This window comes from Balaenoptera ricei, chromosome 4, assembly GCF_028023285.1.
Source record: "Balaenoptera ricei isolate mBalRic1 chromosome 4, mBalRic1.hap2, whole genome shotgun sequence".
Taxonomy (NCBI): domain Eukaryota; kingdom Metazoa; phylum Chordata; class Mammalia; order Artiodactyla; family Balaenopteridae; genus Balaenoptera; species Balaenoptera ricei.
In genome coordinates, this window is record NC_082642.1 from 138198801 (window position 1) to 138209422 (window position 10622).

Consider the following 10622-nt stretch of genomic DNA (forward strand, 5'->3'; position numbering starts at 1 on the left):
ATTTTTCTTGTTCCCTTTCTGAAAAATGATGATTTTCAGTTTAATTCATTTTTTAAAAATCTTTGATGGATGGTAGGTGGTCTGCAATAGTGAAATATGTGTCTGTTTTTATTTAATCTATGAACTCCCTGTGTTACTAGGTGATTGAACTCATCTTCCAAAAAAGTGGAATTTTATTTATTGCCATAAAGAAGAGTTTTAACATTAGCAGATACTAAAGGATTTGACAATGTGGTTCAATTCAGTAATCCAGTGATCTATTGATTCGATTTAGTTATTTTATATTTTAGTCCCGAGTGGCATCAGTTCCTTTAAGATGTTACTTTACAAAAAAATAAGCCATTCATATTTTATTTCTCTGTACACTGTAAATGAGATCGGCTTATTAGCAAGCCACATTTGAAAACCAATCTTACTACTTGAACATTAAATATCATATTTACATAATTATTCATTAAAAGTAATTTTTAGAATGTTTATCTAGACATTGAAAGTTGAAAATATAACCTAATTGAGTTAATTGACTTAGTACTATAATTTAAGATTTGCATTCCATAATAGCCCAACAGACAAAATGACATTAAAGTTTTCAAAAGACCTCCTACAGATGCCTGCCCCTGGCTCAAAACAGATATGTTTCTGGAAAATTAGCCATGTGACTAAGATAATTCCTCTCTGCATCTCCCTAACACCTGTTCGCTCCTCTTCCCTTTGGCCTGGAAGGAAGTATATGGAACTCCAAGTATTATTATTTCTATTTAGTGTCTGGATGCTTGTAAATTTTTAAGTTATAACCTCATTAAAACATATGGCAGATACTTCAGTACTTTTCAAGTGCTATTTTTAGACCCTTTAAAGTTTTTCCTTGGTTGTAGGATATATTATAGGCTCCATATAACCTCAAAGTTCTTTTAAAGGTTTTCTTGGATCACTCTCCAGATGAAATCCACACCACAAATCTACATCCAGTCCCTCATCTTATTTTGGTTCCTTGAACTTTTCACACATCACACAGCTCCCAAGTGCTGGAACACTATTCCTCCACCCCTCTTTGCCCAGAAATGTCACCTGAATCTTCATTTCTCAAGACTTAAATCATGTTTTCTATGAAACTTTTTCTGAAGTCTCAGACAAGCTTAGATGCCCCTGTTACATACTAGCTCAAAAAGAGTATATGTTCCTTTCAAATATTTATATTCAAATCTTAATTTATGCATTTATCTTTAAAACTAGAATATGGGATAGCATATTATGTTTACCAGTTCCTTCTTATTTATTTAAATCTGGGAAGAATAGCATCCATAATTAATTCCTCTGATAGTAGTTATCTAAGTTGGAGAAAAGGTGTCTATGGTTGAAAGGAAAAGAAAGCTAAATTCCAGAATTACAAAAACTGACATGACTCAGAAAAGAAAAGAAACACGTAAAAAAGAAATGTGATTAGCTCTCCCAAGTGTTTTCAGAATTATGTAAATGTCTTACTCCACTTGAGGATGATATTTTCATTGAATGCAAGCTCTTTATTTGTTCACTTTAATTGCCTATCTAGGCAGATATTTGGTAATTGCAATGTATAGGTCAAATAAACTCCCCAGTATGTTTTTCAGCATTTTCAGCAGCCTTCTTGTAAGTTAAATGAAAGTATCAAGTAAGAAATTGCAGTATCAGTTTTTTTTCTCCCTAATTAGAACAGAACTTTTTTATTACCATTTTGAGTGTTGCTGTTTCATCTGTGATCCTGAAGTAGCTACTGCCTAATGACTCTGGTAGAGAAAAAAAGGTCATGGCTAACATTGTATTGGCATTTTGCCTTTGTCTAGTCACAGCAGGAGCCATTGCTCTATAGAATGTTTAAAGGAAATAAATCTGTGGCTTTTATGATGATTGAGAAACTGTACAATCCCTGGGTAGGGGGTTAATTAGAAATGAAAGGGCTTAAAATTTCTCTCAAAGCAGATCTCTTTGGGGAAGTCATTTTCAGAAAGCATCTCATTTATGCATCTCTGAAGTGCTTTTTAAAAAGCATATTCTTTTAAAAAAAACGGAGAACCAGAGAAAAATCATGAGGATCAGAACTAGAAGGGATACATTAATGAATAAGAAGTAATTGTAAAAATCCATTAGGAAACCTAGTAATTTCTGTCTGTTTAAATAGTGCTATTTGCATATATTTTACCATCGATATGATAAAATCATGCTAATTTTTTATAGCAGGCATTTTGTAATTGATTGTTTCAGTCATTTTTCTGTTTACATTAGAGGACAGATGTTATTCTTACATTTGTGTTTGTGATAAAATAGTGTTCAGAGTAAGAGGGAATTATATAAATTGTCTGCAGGGAAGAACCAGTTAATTTTGTCCTACTTACATCACAAAACGTGGGCAAGATATTGTAGAGACCATGAAAGAAAATCTGCTCTTTCATTGAATATTCAAATGACTATAGGGCCTTATACTAGCCACAGAGAAAAGAAAAAGAAAATATTAACTTACATAGGAAATATTTTTTACTTTCTAGTAGCTTATAGTCTAGTAGAAGATATGTAGAAGATTCAAATATTAGTATTAGATGTGGTGTCACTTGCCAAGTCCCTGAAAATGCCATCACCATGCTAACTTGTGGATAAAGTAAAGCCAAATTTATTATTTCAGTAGGGGGAGCCCCTGTATTGAGTCTTAGTAGGGTCTTAGAAGGGAGACATCAATGGCAACATATTCAGAAAGATTTGGAGATCTCAGTTTTCTCCTTTTTCTTTGAGCATTTACTTTAGAAAATTTGTAATTTTAAGTACTTTCTCTTCTCTTTGAAATGTATATAAATCCTTTGAAAACTAGATTGGTATTTTATTAGTTTATGACCTAGGAATGTCTTTCTCAAGGACTTGGAGACTATTTCTTTGAAATGTAATCATCAAGAGAGATAGCACCCCTTACTCCCAGTCTCTGTGGGAGGGTAGGAGCCTATTTCTGTGGGCACTTTGCTCCAAGGTGCAAAGCTACTTCCTATTATGATAAAGATACGAGAAGTTTGTTTTTCCACTGGATAATGCCAATTAACTCACACAGGACACCCCCATAATAAGGCAAAGTTAAGATGAACTACGTGTGATAAATGGTGCTGTTAAATCCTCTGACTTGAGGACTAGTTATCACTTACCTTGAAAACATGTAATGGGTCGTATCTGCATGACTGTGTAAAAGAGTGAGATTTATTTGTGTTTTTGAAATATCTTAGCAGATTGCTTGTAATGCACGTCACACTCTGGTTTAATTAATGTTTATTCAATAATGAAAGTGTTCTCTTTCTCTACTACCTTTGTGGAAAGAATTTCTGGGTTGGGAGACTTTGTTTTTGATTCTATTTCCCCAAATTTCCATGGCAGGGGACCTGTTTGGGACTGGGCAAAGTTTGTGCTGTAATAGTTTAGGACTGGTGGGCACAGTGAGAGAAGGGTTTTAAGTGAGTCTTGAAGAGTAAAGATTTGTTTGTTCAGCTAAATCGAGCATTATTACTCTGAGAAGGAGCTATGGGTAAGTAGACTATTCTATTGTTCAAATAAACAGGTATTCGGTAAGTTCCTAAAACAATGAATGAAGTTATTATAACTTCGTCTCCCTGGGTAAAAATTTTCTGGAGTATTAAATTCATGTTAATTACAGGCAATAGAATATTAAATTTGTGTTAGTGTATACAACAAGCTGTGGGTCTGTAAGTGGTTTCAATTCCCATGTGGAAAATTGCCATTCAAATGATATAAGCCAACAGTTGTTGGTGTTCAGGGTAAAGAGGCTTCATATTTCAGTTGTGATAAGAGAAAGCATGTTCATAACTCCGTTGGAATTCATGACTGTTCTTGAAGACAAGAAAGAATTTCAGTAAAAAGGCATGAGTAGGAAAGATGTTCTAGCTAGGATTGATTCAACAGCATATGAGGCTGTAATCTTGGGGAAAGGAAGGGAATCTGAATATGTAGCTCCACTGATAAATAGCCAGAGATGAGGCTGAAGGAAAAATAGGGGAGGGATTCTATGGAATTTTGAGTGTTGACCCTTAGGACTTTGGTTTTTACTTGGTAGGAACTGGGGAAAGAAAATCAAATCGACAACTGATTTAATAAAGACATATTGATTCAGTGATATGGCTAGAGAAAATATATCAGCTAGAATGTTTTAGGAGCAGGATATATTATTATTGATTTTAATTATTCAGTATTAAAAGATGTCTGGAGCAAGTGGTTCAAGGTTTATATAACTCAGCTTCTCAACCATGCCTGGATTCTAGGTCATCTTCATACTGTTCTCTTATTCACAAGAAGGTGGTCCTATAGATCCAGCATCACATACTTATGTGACCAGGTCCAATCCGGGATATACAAAGGTGGCTTTCTGTCTGCTCATCACTTTTTCTTTCTTTCCTTTTAATCAGGAAGGCATACCTTTCCAGAAATCCTCCAGAAGACTTTACTTCAGATCAGAGAGTGGACAAGATTAGGACACATCCTCACACTCTTGTTGCAAGGGAGGGAATATGAAAGCAAGTGGAAAGGAAAAAATTATTCCCCTATAGTTATCAATTTATATTATATAAAGCTTCAAAAATGAAAAAAATTCTATTTTGCCTCAACAACTGACAGATTGAATTGATAGACAACTTAATGGTACAGTCAAGACAAGATAGAAACAAATGATAATGATTACATAAAATGTCAGAGGGCTTGTGATAATAGGTTAACAACTTAGAAAACAATCAAGGTATACTCGAGTCTCATGTTATATTACAGCATAAATACCAGAAGGTTAAAGTAATTAATTGCAAAAAATGAAACTATAAACTAGACATGAGTATATATTTTTGATTTTGAGATCAGATTATATCAGAGCATAAAAGTGATATCACAGAGGAAAAGAGAGATCACAAAGAAAAAATATATAGTATAAACTACATGACCAAAATAAAGCATCAGAAAAAATTGTAGAAGAAAATGCTTTTAAAATATTTGTCATTTACTTTATGAATGCTTATATATGATTACTAATTTAAAAAGCTTTTGCAGAATGATTTTTAAAACACATATAAATGACCCCTAAATGGATAAAAAGTAGAAAGAGAAAAAATATAAAGAAAAAATTATGAAAAGAAAGTTACTACTAATCAAGAATTGCATATTTGAGCACAATAACATTTCATACCATATGTCAAAGAAGAATAAAAATGAGTATATAAGAGACGTTAAGAATGTTGGAAAATTGGTCTTTCACATCTCAGTCGACGAAGCAAAAAATGAAAACATGCCTCACTTTTAGAAGATGATTTGGTAATATATATCAAAATATTAAAATGTGTTTTTTACTTAGTATTATAGCCCATAGATATTGAGTAATACTATGGTGAATGTACTATATGTATTTTATATATAGTAACCTGCGTCAAGCCTATGGAGTAGGAATCATTTCTAATCTCTTTTACAGATGAGAAAACTGCAGCGCTGTGGGGTGAAATACACTCAGGGACACAGCTGATAAGTCTTGGGGCCAGATTTCAGAACTATGGTGTCTGTCTCAACAGGTCACACACATAAATATCATGTTACCTTGCTTCTTTACTTTAAATAATCTTACTTAAAGAAATAGAGGAATTATAAAGATGTATGTTAAAGATATTTGCATAAACAATTTTTAAAGTAGTTAAAACTTTCATATGAAGTAAGTATCCAAACAGGAGAATTTTGCTTTAAAAGTTTACATTTCTCAAAATTGGCAGTGATTATTTTTTGCTTCTGGCTGGCGATTAAACACACTCATATTCTTTACTTTAGAGATTTTAGGTAAACGACAAAATTCGTGCTCTGAAAATGTCTGATCTGTAGTCTTTTTTTTTTTTTTTTTTAACTTAAGCAACAGTTTGACAAATTCTTGATAGTATCTAGAGAAGCATGGATTTCTGGGACAGAGGAAGTAAGCTTCAGGTAGCATGGAGTGTTCAAATTGTAGGATTGCTTGCTGAATGTCCTACTTTCCACCTTCCTCCTATCTCCCCTAGAGAGCCAAAATATTCAACTGCAAACTTCTATTTCTGTGTTGTTTTCTATTCAGAAAGTATGTTGCCATTTAGTCATTTCAGATAGGGATCATGGACTGAGCTTGTTTTGCTGCCTAGTGTCTGCATTAACTTAACCTCCTCTTAGACAACAGATAGATGATAGATAGATAGATAGATAGATAGCCCAAGCAGCTGGAGACGGCTGCAGCAATGGAGGGTCCAGGCCCTTGAGGCGATAAAGGAGGCAAGATGGCTTTTATCCAGCACCAGACTTCTAAGACAGGGAAGCTGAGGACGTGGCAGGAGTGTTTGAAATAGTCTGCACCAGCCAGAGGATACAGGCTCTGAGGATGAGCTGGAGGAGAGCGGTCAGTTAAATGAAAGCATGGACCCTGGGGGAGTTGGACCTTATGCCCTTGGCATGGAGCATTGTGAGAAACTTGAAATCTCAGAAACTACTGTGAACAGAGGGCCAGAAAAAGTCAGGCTAGAATGTTTCAAGCTACTTTGCGTACTTGGTAAAGGGGTCTGTGGAAAGATTTTACAAGTAAGAAAAGTAACAGGAGCAAAAACTCAGAAAATATTTGCCATGAAGGTGCTTAAAAAGACAATGATAGTAAAAAGTGCTAAAGACACAGCTCATATAAAAAGCAGGATGGAATATTCTGGAGAAAGTAAAGCATCTTTTCATTGTGGATTTAATTTATGCTTTTCAGACCGATGGAAAATTCTACTTCATCCTTGAGTATCTCAGCAGAGGAGAATTACTTATGCAGTTAGAAAAAGAGGAAATATTTATGGAAGACACAACCTGCTTTTACTGGCAGAAATCTCCATGGCTTTGGGACATTTATATCAAAAGGGGATTATCTACATATACCTGATGTCGGAGAAAGTCATGCTTAATCACCAAGTTCAGGGAAACTAACAGATTTTGGGCTATTCAAAGAATCTATTCATGATGCAACAGTCACACACACATTTTGTGAAACAATAGAATACATGGCCCCTGAAATCTTGATGAAAAATGTCCACAGTAGTGCTGGGGATTAGTGTAGCTGGGGAGCATTGACGTAGGACATGTTGACTGGAGCACCCTCTTCATTGGGGAGAAGAGAAAGAAAACAATTGATGAAATCCTCAAGTGTAAACTCAATTTGCCTCCCTACCTCACACAAGAAGCCAGAGATCCGCTTAAAAAGCTGCTGAAAAGAAATGCTGCTTCTCATCTTGGAGCTGGTCCTGGGGACACTGGAGAAGTTCCAGCTCATCCATTCTTCAGATATATTAACTTGGAAGAACTGCTAACTGGGAAGGGAGAGCCCCCTCTTTAAACCTCTTTTGCAACCTAAAGAGGATGTGAGTCTGATTTGAAGTTTACACATCAGACACCTATCTACCTGTTGACAGCTCAGATGACTCAGCTCTCAGCAAAATTGCCAACCAGGTCTTTTTGGGTTCTGCATATGTGGCTCCTTCTGTACTTGAAAACGTGAAAGAAAAGTTTTCCTTTGAACCAAAACTCTGGGCAACTTGAAGATGTATTGGCAGCCCATGAACACCTGTCAGCCAGGTCAAATTTTCTCCTGAACATTTCCGGGGAAGAGTTGCTTCAGCCAGCATGGCAAATCCTCAGACACCTGTGCAATATATGGTGGAAACAAGTGGCAGGAATAGACCGGATGGATGTGACCATGACTGGGGAAACTTCAGCGCCACTTCCATCCTGACCTCCAAACTCCTGGCCATACAAAATCAAGCTCTTCCCATGATCTCCAAACAACGAGAGCACCTGCGTATGAATCTGTGACAAAGCAATGCTTTTTAAGAAGTTAAGGCAGAAAGGTGGGGAGGGCATGGGTGAGCATCCTTCAAAGTGAAAAAAGAAGACTCTACATAACAGTCTTGAAGAGTCAGTGTCATTCCATAAAACACTTTGGACAGAGGAAAAATAAACATGGATTTTCAAAAATCAATCAGTGGTGCAAAGGAACTTAAGCGAAGTCGAATTTTGAAACTCTTAGGCATTAGGCACATCAATTAATTGATTCCTAGCGACATCTTCTCAAACTTATCAAGGATTTTCATGTTGATGGCTTGAAGCTGATGGTATTAAGGGTAAGGTATTGCTTCTGAATCACTGTTGAGTTCTGATTGTATTGAAAAAGAGTTATCCTTTCATTAGGCAAAGTATGAAGTTGTCTGTAATACTTGCAGCTAAGGATAAATTAGCATGAAACTTGGTCAAACTTTCTCCAGCAATATGGAATCAAAGACCAAAGAAACTTATCAATTGATGTTTTATGTGCAAACAACCTAAAAGTTGCAAGTTATGTTTTATTCAGGGAACTTACTGAGCCCAGGAGACAGCCTCTCAGCTTCTAGGTGGTGATGAAGACCCCTAATTTCTTCCTGCATGAATATTTTAAACAAAAAATAAAAATCATATTTAATAATATAAAAAGAGACAGTAAAAGAAAATTTATGGGCTTGTTTTTTAAAATGATGTTTTTAAGAGTATTTTATACTATGAGAAACATTGGTGGTATTTAAGTTTTAAAAACAATTTAAAACCTGTGTATTTAATATTTCCCATTTAATACAATTAAATGTATATATGCATATATAAACATTGTGTATTTGGAAATTTTCTTACACTAAAATCTAATTTGTAGAAGCAAATTTGTTAACTCATTTGGTTTTGTTAAGGAGCTGACCTGCCAGGTAACAGAAACACAGAAATACAGGAATGAATAAATGAATGAATGAATGAATAAATAAATAAATAATGGAATGAATAATTCTATAAATCAAGAGATTTTAAGCATACCTGTTTTAAAACTAGGTTAGGGTAATAATTAAAAGCATAGGTAATTCTTATTATTTTTAAGTAAAAGCAATTAGCCACTTGGATTTCTGTCATTCTTTTCAGTACATCTATGTGATGGGTTTTGGGGTATGTGGGAGAGCCTGTATCACCTTAAATACTGGCAGTGAATTCTGACTCTTCATTTTCTAAGCAGTGGTATGCTGGTAAATGTTTAAAAATAAACTCCATGAAAAATAAATGAATGAATGAATGCATGCCTGCCCTGATTTGTGGCACTTGTCAATTTCCACGGTATAAATACTCCAATGACCGCTTTTCAAACTACCAATGTATCGGAAAGAGCTGTGAATAATTGGTCCTAGGAAGTGGTAGGAGCCTGTTTCATACTCCATTTTTTCTGAGGCATGGTTCTGTGGACATGGCTCCTAGAGCTTCGATTCCTTGCATGCTGGTGTAACATATTCTGTTCTCTCTATGCTTGCTCAGGACCCATATATTAGGTCTCACCTGTGTCTGGTTGAAGCTCTAGAACAGGGGTTGGCAAACTTTTTCTTAAAGGGACAGACAATAAATATTTTTAGACTTGTGGGCATTTGGTCTCTATTGCAACAAACTCAAATCATCTATTGAAGCTCAAAAACAGCCTTAGACAATGTGCAAAATGACAGATGTGTCTGTGTTGCAATCAACCTTTCTCTTATGAAAACAAGCAGCAGGGCTCTAGACCTTACTTTGCTGTTCCTGCCCATGAACTCCTGACTCTCTGCTGCACCCTGCATCCAACTCTGTGCCTCAGGCTATGATACTGAGCCTCCCTGCAGGACTGCTGTGAATAGTATCACATCCATGTACACAGTTATACCGTATAGCCACAGTCCCTGCGCTTTCATCCCCAGCTCAACTTACTAACACCAAACCAAGAGATGGAAGGACAGAAATAACAATTTTGGTCACTTACTTTCCCTCCATTTTCTTCAATTTTTTCTTCTCTTAATTCACACTAAAAGGGAAAGGCATTATTTTTGCCATGTCGCGTAATCCGTTACTGAAGAACAAACATCACTTAGCCAAATGGGCTGGTGTAGGCTTCACTCCACGTTGGAATTCTCTGCTCTGAATCCTTCAGACTGGCTCTTTAGGAATGTGAAATATCTGTTTTTTCATCTAAACCTGGATTTCAAACCTACTGCCTTGCTAAAGCAGTCAACTACCCTAAATGTTCTGGATAATATCCTCGTGATTCAGTATATGATGTAAAAGGGAAATTAAGGTGCATTTCAATCATTTCTATTATATGGATGTATTAATAGTGGACAAAATCAAGATAACAACAATAATTTGTGAGTATTAAGTAACTTTTTTAAATTACACAAAATTATTTTAAATCAGAATAATAAAAATCTCAAAATATTTCAAAATGAGGACACTGTGGAGAGCTTATAGAAATATTCTACAAGTTGCAAAATATTATTTTCATAAGGATTAAGTGGAAATTTAGACAATAGACTAATTGGCAAATGAGGAAGGGAAGAGTCTGGTACAGCAAATGTAATAGACTCCCATGCCAAAGTTTGCTTAAGCATTTCAGCTGCAGACAAGGGGGAATAGCTGTGTAATAGGAATGTCATGCCAGATGTTCCAATTTCCCTGAACCTAAACTAATCACTGCTCTTGCTTTGGTCTATGAGAAAAAAAAATTTTCATTTGAAAGCATTAGGATTTGTGTTACATAAAATACCAGTTCTTTCTAA

At 35.4% G+C, this 10622-nt stretch overlaps 1 pseudogene; it reads left to right on the plus strand.

The window, feature by feature from the left end:
* The first annotated feature begins 6411 nt into the window (after window positions 1-6411).
* Window positions 6412-7851, plus strand: LOC132365515 (ribosomal protein S6 kinase beta-1-like; annotated as a pseudogene).
* The last annotated feature ends 2771 nt before the right edge of the window (window positions 7852-10622 follow it).